The sequence below is a fragment of the Engraulis encrasicolus genome, chromosome 10, assembly GCF_034702125.1.
Source record: "Engraulis encrasicolus isolate BLACKSEA-1 chromosome 10, IST_EnEncr_1.0, whole genome shotgun sequence".
NCBI lineage: Eukaryota > Metazoa > Chordata > Actinopteri > Clupeiformes > Engraulidae > Engraulis > Engraulis encrasicolus.
Genome location: NC_085866.1, coordinates 9,846,635 through 9,853,300, shown reverse-complemented (window position 1 = coordinate 9,853,300; position 6,666 = coordinate 9,846,635). Strand labels below are relative to the sequence as shown.

Here is a 6,666-nt window from a genome sequence, read left to right as displayed (position 1 = left end):
GCGGCGGTGGTGGGAGGAGCTTATTTTTGGACCACACCCACTCTGCAGTGTTCTTCTTGTTCTCTCTTTTCCGCCTCCTGGAGAAATCTGATGACTGTGCTGCGAGCTATTTAAAAGACTGCAGAACATGTGTGAGCGTACGGGTGTGTGCACGTTTCCCCCCCCCGCTCTCTCTCTCTCTGGTTTTTCGTGTGTGTGTGTATGTGTGCATGTGCTGTGTGTGTGGCGAAAATAACGATGAATTTGTCTGAGCTTCAGAATCAACGCAACTGCAGCCAGAGAGAACGAATAATTGAAAGGTTTACAGTGTGTGTGTGTGTGTGTGTGTATGTGTGTGTGTGTGTGCGTGTGTGTGTGGCTCAGGGGCTTGGTGAGATGCTGCTCCCCGCCTAAAAGAACAAAAGAAAAAACTGTTGATGTCTCGTCATGACTGGCGAATCAAGTTTCACCCATCTCTACGCAGGAATGCATGCATACACAGACACAGACACACACACACCACATGTACACACCACATGTACACACTTGCACAGGCAAACATACAATCTGGTCATTATACGTCGGTGTGTATTTTGGGTCAAACCCCACGGACGTATCTTTTAAAGATGTGGTTATGATTAATTGTGAGCATGTGTGATACACACGCACACACATACACACCTTAACACACACACACACACACAAGTACACACACTCTGCTTTACTTTTCAGAGCTGTGTGTTGGCGTGATGTGGCTCCCTTTTAAAATCTTAACCAGCAATTTCATTGACTAACAATTTTTTAGGAGTGGCTGTGACTCCATTTATAAAAACAGGAGAAAAAAAAAACTCAGACATACAAACGCAAACACACATACATTTACACATACACATATGCATACTTTCATGTCCACACACACACACGCACACGCACACACACACGCACGCACGCACACGCACGCACGCACACACACACACACACACACACACACACACACACACACACACACACACACACACACACACACACACACACACACACACACACACACACACACACACACACACACACAAGTGTTCTTTTTACGTAAATTATGTGTAAATATAAATGGTTCTTTTTTTTTTACTCTACCAGAATGAATCGCACTTTGTCATAACAAAAATGAGAAAAAAAGAAAGAAAAAGTTTGAAAGCATTTTATTCTTGCCCCCCTACTCCCAATCCCGCAAAGGTCTTTTCTTTCCCCAAGTCTCTTTGCTGATAGAGGCATTCTATTTGTAATGGTATGCAGCACAGTTTAAATGCAATGTAACCATGCTCACGGCTAGAAAGGTGTATATAGGAAGCTGCCATGCACACGCTTGCTTACACAGATAGGTGGCGCCACATCGCTTGGCTGTTTCTTCAATCCAATAGAAATATTTTACAGTTATTGTTATTATCTTCAGTATAAATATAACTATCATTGCCCTTAAACGCAATAATCATACATTTTGAATCAATTAATTTGAGAGTTTTTTTTTGTTCTTTTCTTTTATTCTTCTTTTTTCCTTTTGAAAGCAGTTGGGTATTAGTGGATGTCAGAATCAGTGTACAGTGCGAGAGGTGGGACACAAAGAGAAGTTGTGGGTGTGGATAAATCCGAGCCAGCGGAAAATAAGGCTAGTCATGTTGTAGGAATGTTAGTCCTGTTCTAGTGGCGCTAGCCCCATTTTCTAAATGCTAGTTCAGTCTTAGCAGACCTAATCATACTCTAGCATCACTATTTTCACTGGAAAATCGCTAATCCTGTTCTTGTATAAGCTACTAGTACCACTGGGCCAAGGGAGCAGCTAGTCTCGCTGGAACAATGCTAATCATGTTCTAGTAATGCTAGTTCTGCTTAACCGAGCTTAGCCTAATAATGCTAGACATTCTAGAACAAAGCTAATCCTGTTCTAGAATACTAGTCCTATAATACCAATGCTAGTCTGGTAGTGCTAGACTTACGGGAACAATTCTAATCCTGTTCTTCCTAAGCTAGCTCTACTGAAACAGTGCTAGTAATGTGGAGTAGCCTTACAGGAACAGTGCTAGTCAGGTGCTAGCTGAGCTAGTTTTACTGAGGAACAGGATTCATTGAGGCAACAGCGGGATGTAGCACACATGGATCATGGCTCACTAACTTTAGCTGATATATTTAGCATATAGTAGAGAAACATATATTTTATAAAAGATTTGAATAGGTTGGGTACAATGCAATCAGAATGTACATGCTGTTGATGCTTATTTGTTTCCCTTTGTTGTTCTCTCATGTTGATGTTGTTGTTTTAAATGTGGGGATATTTTTATTGCTTGTCTTACATTCTTTTCCTCCAATAGAAAGCTCATATAATTTCTTTGTATGCATGAAATTTGATAAGTAAGAGAGAATATGTCTGCCATACATATAATCATTATTGGGCATTATGCTGTTTGTGTAAGGGTTTCAATGTATTAGGCAATATAGCGCAAAAAATACTGTCTTTAAGATAAAACCTGGAAAGGAAACAAACTTCACCCACCACATCTGTCTTCAGAATGGGAATCTGGATCCCTTTGTCATGAATGATTTACACACTTTGACACACATACACAAACACACACACACACACGATTGCAGTCGCACACATATGTTAAGCGTATGTGCACAATGAACCATCGTTACATTCGGAGACACACTTCATTGTTTAAATGTAATGCTGGACAGCCTCAAGTGCCTAGACCTGGCCAACAGCTGTCCAGAACAGGAACAGTGATGATGTAACAATGGCCGCAAGGTCATAGGCTAATCAAAACCGTACTGGCCATTTGATTGGCTGACGGCCTCCAAACCCTGGGCAGATGTTCCCGCACACGGGACGCACCATTTTTGCACTCTTTTTCTCTCGGTGGTGAGGGGGGAGGGAGGTGTGCTCTCTTCTCGGTACCCCTCCCCCACCCCCACCTTGGCCACAGATTGAACTTGACCATATTGGCTCCGCCTACAGTCGCAGCTCTTTGTAATGTTCTTAAAGTGGTTTACGTCAGTATTTCTTACGTTGTCACAAAATTAACTTGTTTTGTTTCTTCTTCTTCTTCTTCTTCTTCTTTTAATCGAACGAATCTGATGTTAGTCAACCAATTGCCACTGGCTATACAAAATGGCACCTGAACACAAGGCAAACCGCTTTCCTTTTTTTTCTCGTATCCTTTTCAAGATACCTTTGTCTCGATATTTTTAGAGTGGACATAAAAATTGTATTTATGTGATATTTAGAGCATATTCTTCTCTGTCTGTATCTCAGCCGTAGGTCCTAGCCCTACTGCGGAGCTGGACTTGCTCTTTTTGTTCTCGTGTGGCGCGTACCACAGAGAAAGGGCATTATATCGAAGCCCATTGTCTTAACACAGACAAGAGGCCAGTGTTGCTATTGGTTGTCTGCAAAAAAATCTGCAGACAAAAAAAAAAACAAAAGACATTAGGGCCATTGTTTTATAGTTGTTTTTACACTCAAATTGATAATGTGTAGTTTCCTTTCTTCACGGTTTTTCTACAAAAAAAGGGAGAAGTCGTTTCAACGAAGGCTCTCGCGTCTCCCAGTGAATGATTTAAAAACTGTTTAAATGACTTATTTTCTGATCAAGAGCCATTTTACTAAACAATGGACACAAATGCAGCAATAAAAAAATACATATTAAACTTAACTAGCCAGTGGGAGGATTTTAAGAAAAAAAAAAGTACAAATTTACCAATGTAAATATTTTTTTTTTCTTTTCAATATTGTATTATAAATGTATATGGTGTTTCCTTTTTCAAAAAAAAAGACAAAATGTTTCTTACAAGATAGCTGTCTCGTTTTAAGTTGTGTTTTAACCGAGAACATGTTTTGAAAAAGAATTACTGCAGCCCGCTAGTAAATATACCTTACAGTTAAAAACATATAGTTTCACCTGATCATTTGCATTCTGTTCTCTTTACCTTTTTTTCAGTATGTTCCTTATATCCCAACGATGTTATTTTGTACAACACAGAGAAGATATGTCTGATAGAATGAGAGCTAGCTAGCTGTGGCTAGGATTTTTTTGGCCTCCACTGGCCAATGTGTTGTTGCAATCCAAACCGTTTTTTTTTCTCTCCTGAATTATTTCCTCTTTTCTCCTGGTTTTTACTTTTATTCTCATATCAACACCCCCCTCCCCCCTGCCCGTCCCGTACCCAATCTTTCCCCCTCCTTCTGAGCCCTATGCTGCTGCTAATACAATATAATCTTTACAGTTCTGAAATTATTTTTGTGTAAGAGGTAAACGTATGCTTGTTCTGTTTGGTAAAGCTGCAGAAAGCTTATGACACAGTATCAGAGAGAAAAGATAAAAAAAAGCCTGGCTCCTATATCTCCCCCAGTCCGTTGTCTTTCCTTGGACCACCCCCTCCCTCTCTCTTTTTCTTTCTCTGGTGTAAAGTAACATACTTTATGCCCCCCTTCCCTCCTTCCCCCCATTCCCATCACCCCCTACCCCGAATCCTTTTCTGGCAGACTATGGTGTAAAGTAACAGACTTTATGAGATTATGTTTGAGAAATAGCTATGCTTATATTTCCCTGTGACTGAATGTACAGTGTAAAAATGCATTATCAGAAATAAAGTTGTTTGTCCATATAAAGAAAGTGTATGCGCTCCATTGTGATTATTAAATCTTGTACAATATGCAATATGGCACACACACACACACACACACACACACACACACACACACACACACACACACACACACACACACACACACACACACACACACGGTCTTGCATACCAATGATACAACGAAGCATATATGAAGCACAGCATAATGGACGAAATTCCTTTCCTTCACATGAACACACATATAATGTGTTATGTGTTGACGAAATTCCTTTCCTTCACATGAACACACATATAATGTGTTATGTGTGGACGAAATTCCTTTCCTTCACATGAACACACATATAATGTGTTATGTGTGGACGAAATTCCTTTCCTTCACATGAACACACATATAATGTGTATAATGTCTTGTCCTGGCATGGTATAGAGAGAAAATGTAATTTCATTCGTAATTTTTCTTTGTATGTCTTGTGCATATGATGAAAGTGACAATAAAAGCTGACTTGACTTGATATAAGTATAGGTTATGACAGTGGTTCTCAAACTGGGGGTCGGGGACCCAAGGGGGCTTGCGGAGAGAAGTTAACAGGAAATCCACAGGTTAACAGCTAACATAATGCCATCAATTGATTAGTGATTCAATTCAATTGTATAGTTCACAAATACAGTATATCAACTTTTCCTGTGAATTAAAATGTAGCAACAGCAAAATAAATGGCATTTGGAATATTGGGGGAAGGGGGTCACGGAAATATTTTTTATGTCCAAAAGGGGGTCCCTACTGAAAAGGTTTAGGAACCATGGGCTTATGGTGATGTGGGACACGCAAGCTTGTTTTCAGCACAGGCTAGAATGGTGCCAGTACCGGTGCTGAATAGCTGAACAGCTTGCGTTTGTAATGCATGGCTCAAGTTTGACCCAGATGAACCTGTTGATGTATATGTAGGCGTCATGGTCCACGTAGAATTTAAGCATTATTACGGTTTGCGCCGCTAAACAAATTTCTGCTTCTGGAATGCTCAGTCAGATATGTCCCAGATGTGAGGGCAGGAAAAGGCACTGGCCCGGTTCTCTGTTGTCCTGAACCCGGCAATAGAGAAAGATGGAGGGGAAGGGGGGGAAGGCTGGACTGGCCATCTGGCATAGCGGGAAATGCTCATTAAAACTGGACTGCCTATTGCCAAATTTGATCTTTACATGAAAGTTTACTGTAACTGTTTACTGTTTATTTGTAATAAACAAATATTTTCTAGTATGGTCCAAGTACAGTCATTTTTTGCAGCTAAAAAGGGCTATTTTTTTTTTTAATCAATATGGCGGACCATGGAGAAGATCCCCCCTTTCATGTATGAAAAGTGCAATTTTTCCAGTCATAATGAATACTTAGAATTTGATGCTGGTGGTAAGTATTCATGAAAAAGGTAACATTAATGAATGGGCAGCATGAATTCCGGAAATAAACATCTAAAAATCTCACACAGTGTCCCTTTAAGTCAAAAGTACCCAGGCCCTATTTCTCCCCCAGGCCAGCCCTGGGTGGGGGGAAGGAAGAGTAGAAGAGTCCTGTCCATCTGTGTGTCAGATGCAAATAGTTGACATGAATCTTTTATTTATTAAGTCTACTCTCTCAGCCTCCATCCCTCACTCTGGCTGTCTTGCTCTATTGGTCGCTATGCTTCACTCTCTCGGTCGGTCTGTCTCTATTGGCCCTTTTCCACTGCCCATTTCTACGTGGTACAGCTCGACACGGCACAACTCGGACGTCCTTTCTTGCTTTTCTATTAGCTTTTCCAAAAGCATTCTTCTCTGCTGAAGAGATATTTTCATTTTGACATTTTTTCATTATTATTTTTGTATAGACATTTTTGTAAATATTTTCTTTTTGCATTCTTACCTTATTGGAATTTTGGACACTTGTAAATATTCACTGCTGGTGTGTAAAAATAAAAATCCAGTCGATGGAATTTTTGCCTGTTGAGCATTTTTGGTGCCATTTCAAGACCCCTCGACACTCTACCTTTTACTCTGGAAACCATACAACACCACTCA

At 40.3% G+C, this 6,666-nt stretch overlaps 1 protein-coding gene across 1 annotated transcript in view; it reads left to right on the top strand.

Annotated features, from left to right (window-relative positions):
* The window catches only part of skia (v-ski avian sarcoma viral oncogene homolog a), a 135,026-nt gene extending 134,127 nt beyond the window's left edge, over positions 1 to 899 (top strand). Inside the window, exon 7 of the mRNA XM_063207999.1 lies at positions 1 to 899. This exon is cut by the window's left edge and continues 1,410 nt beyond it. The gene's annotated coding sequence lies outside the window, so the exon portion shown is untranslated.
* Positions 900 to 6,666: the final 5,767 nt, after the last annotated feature.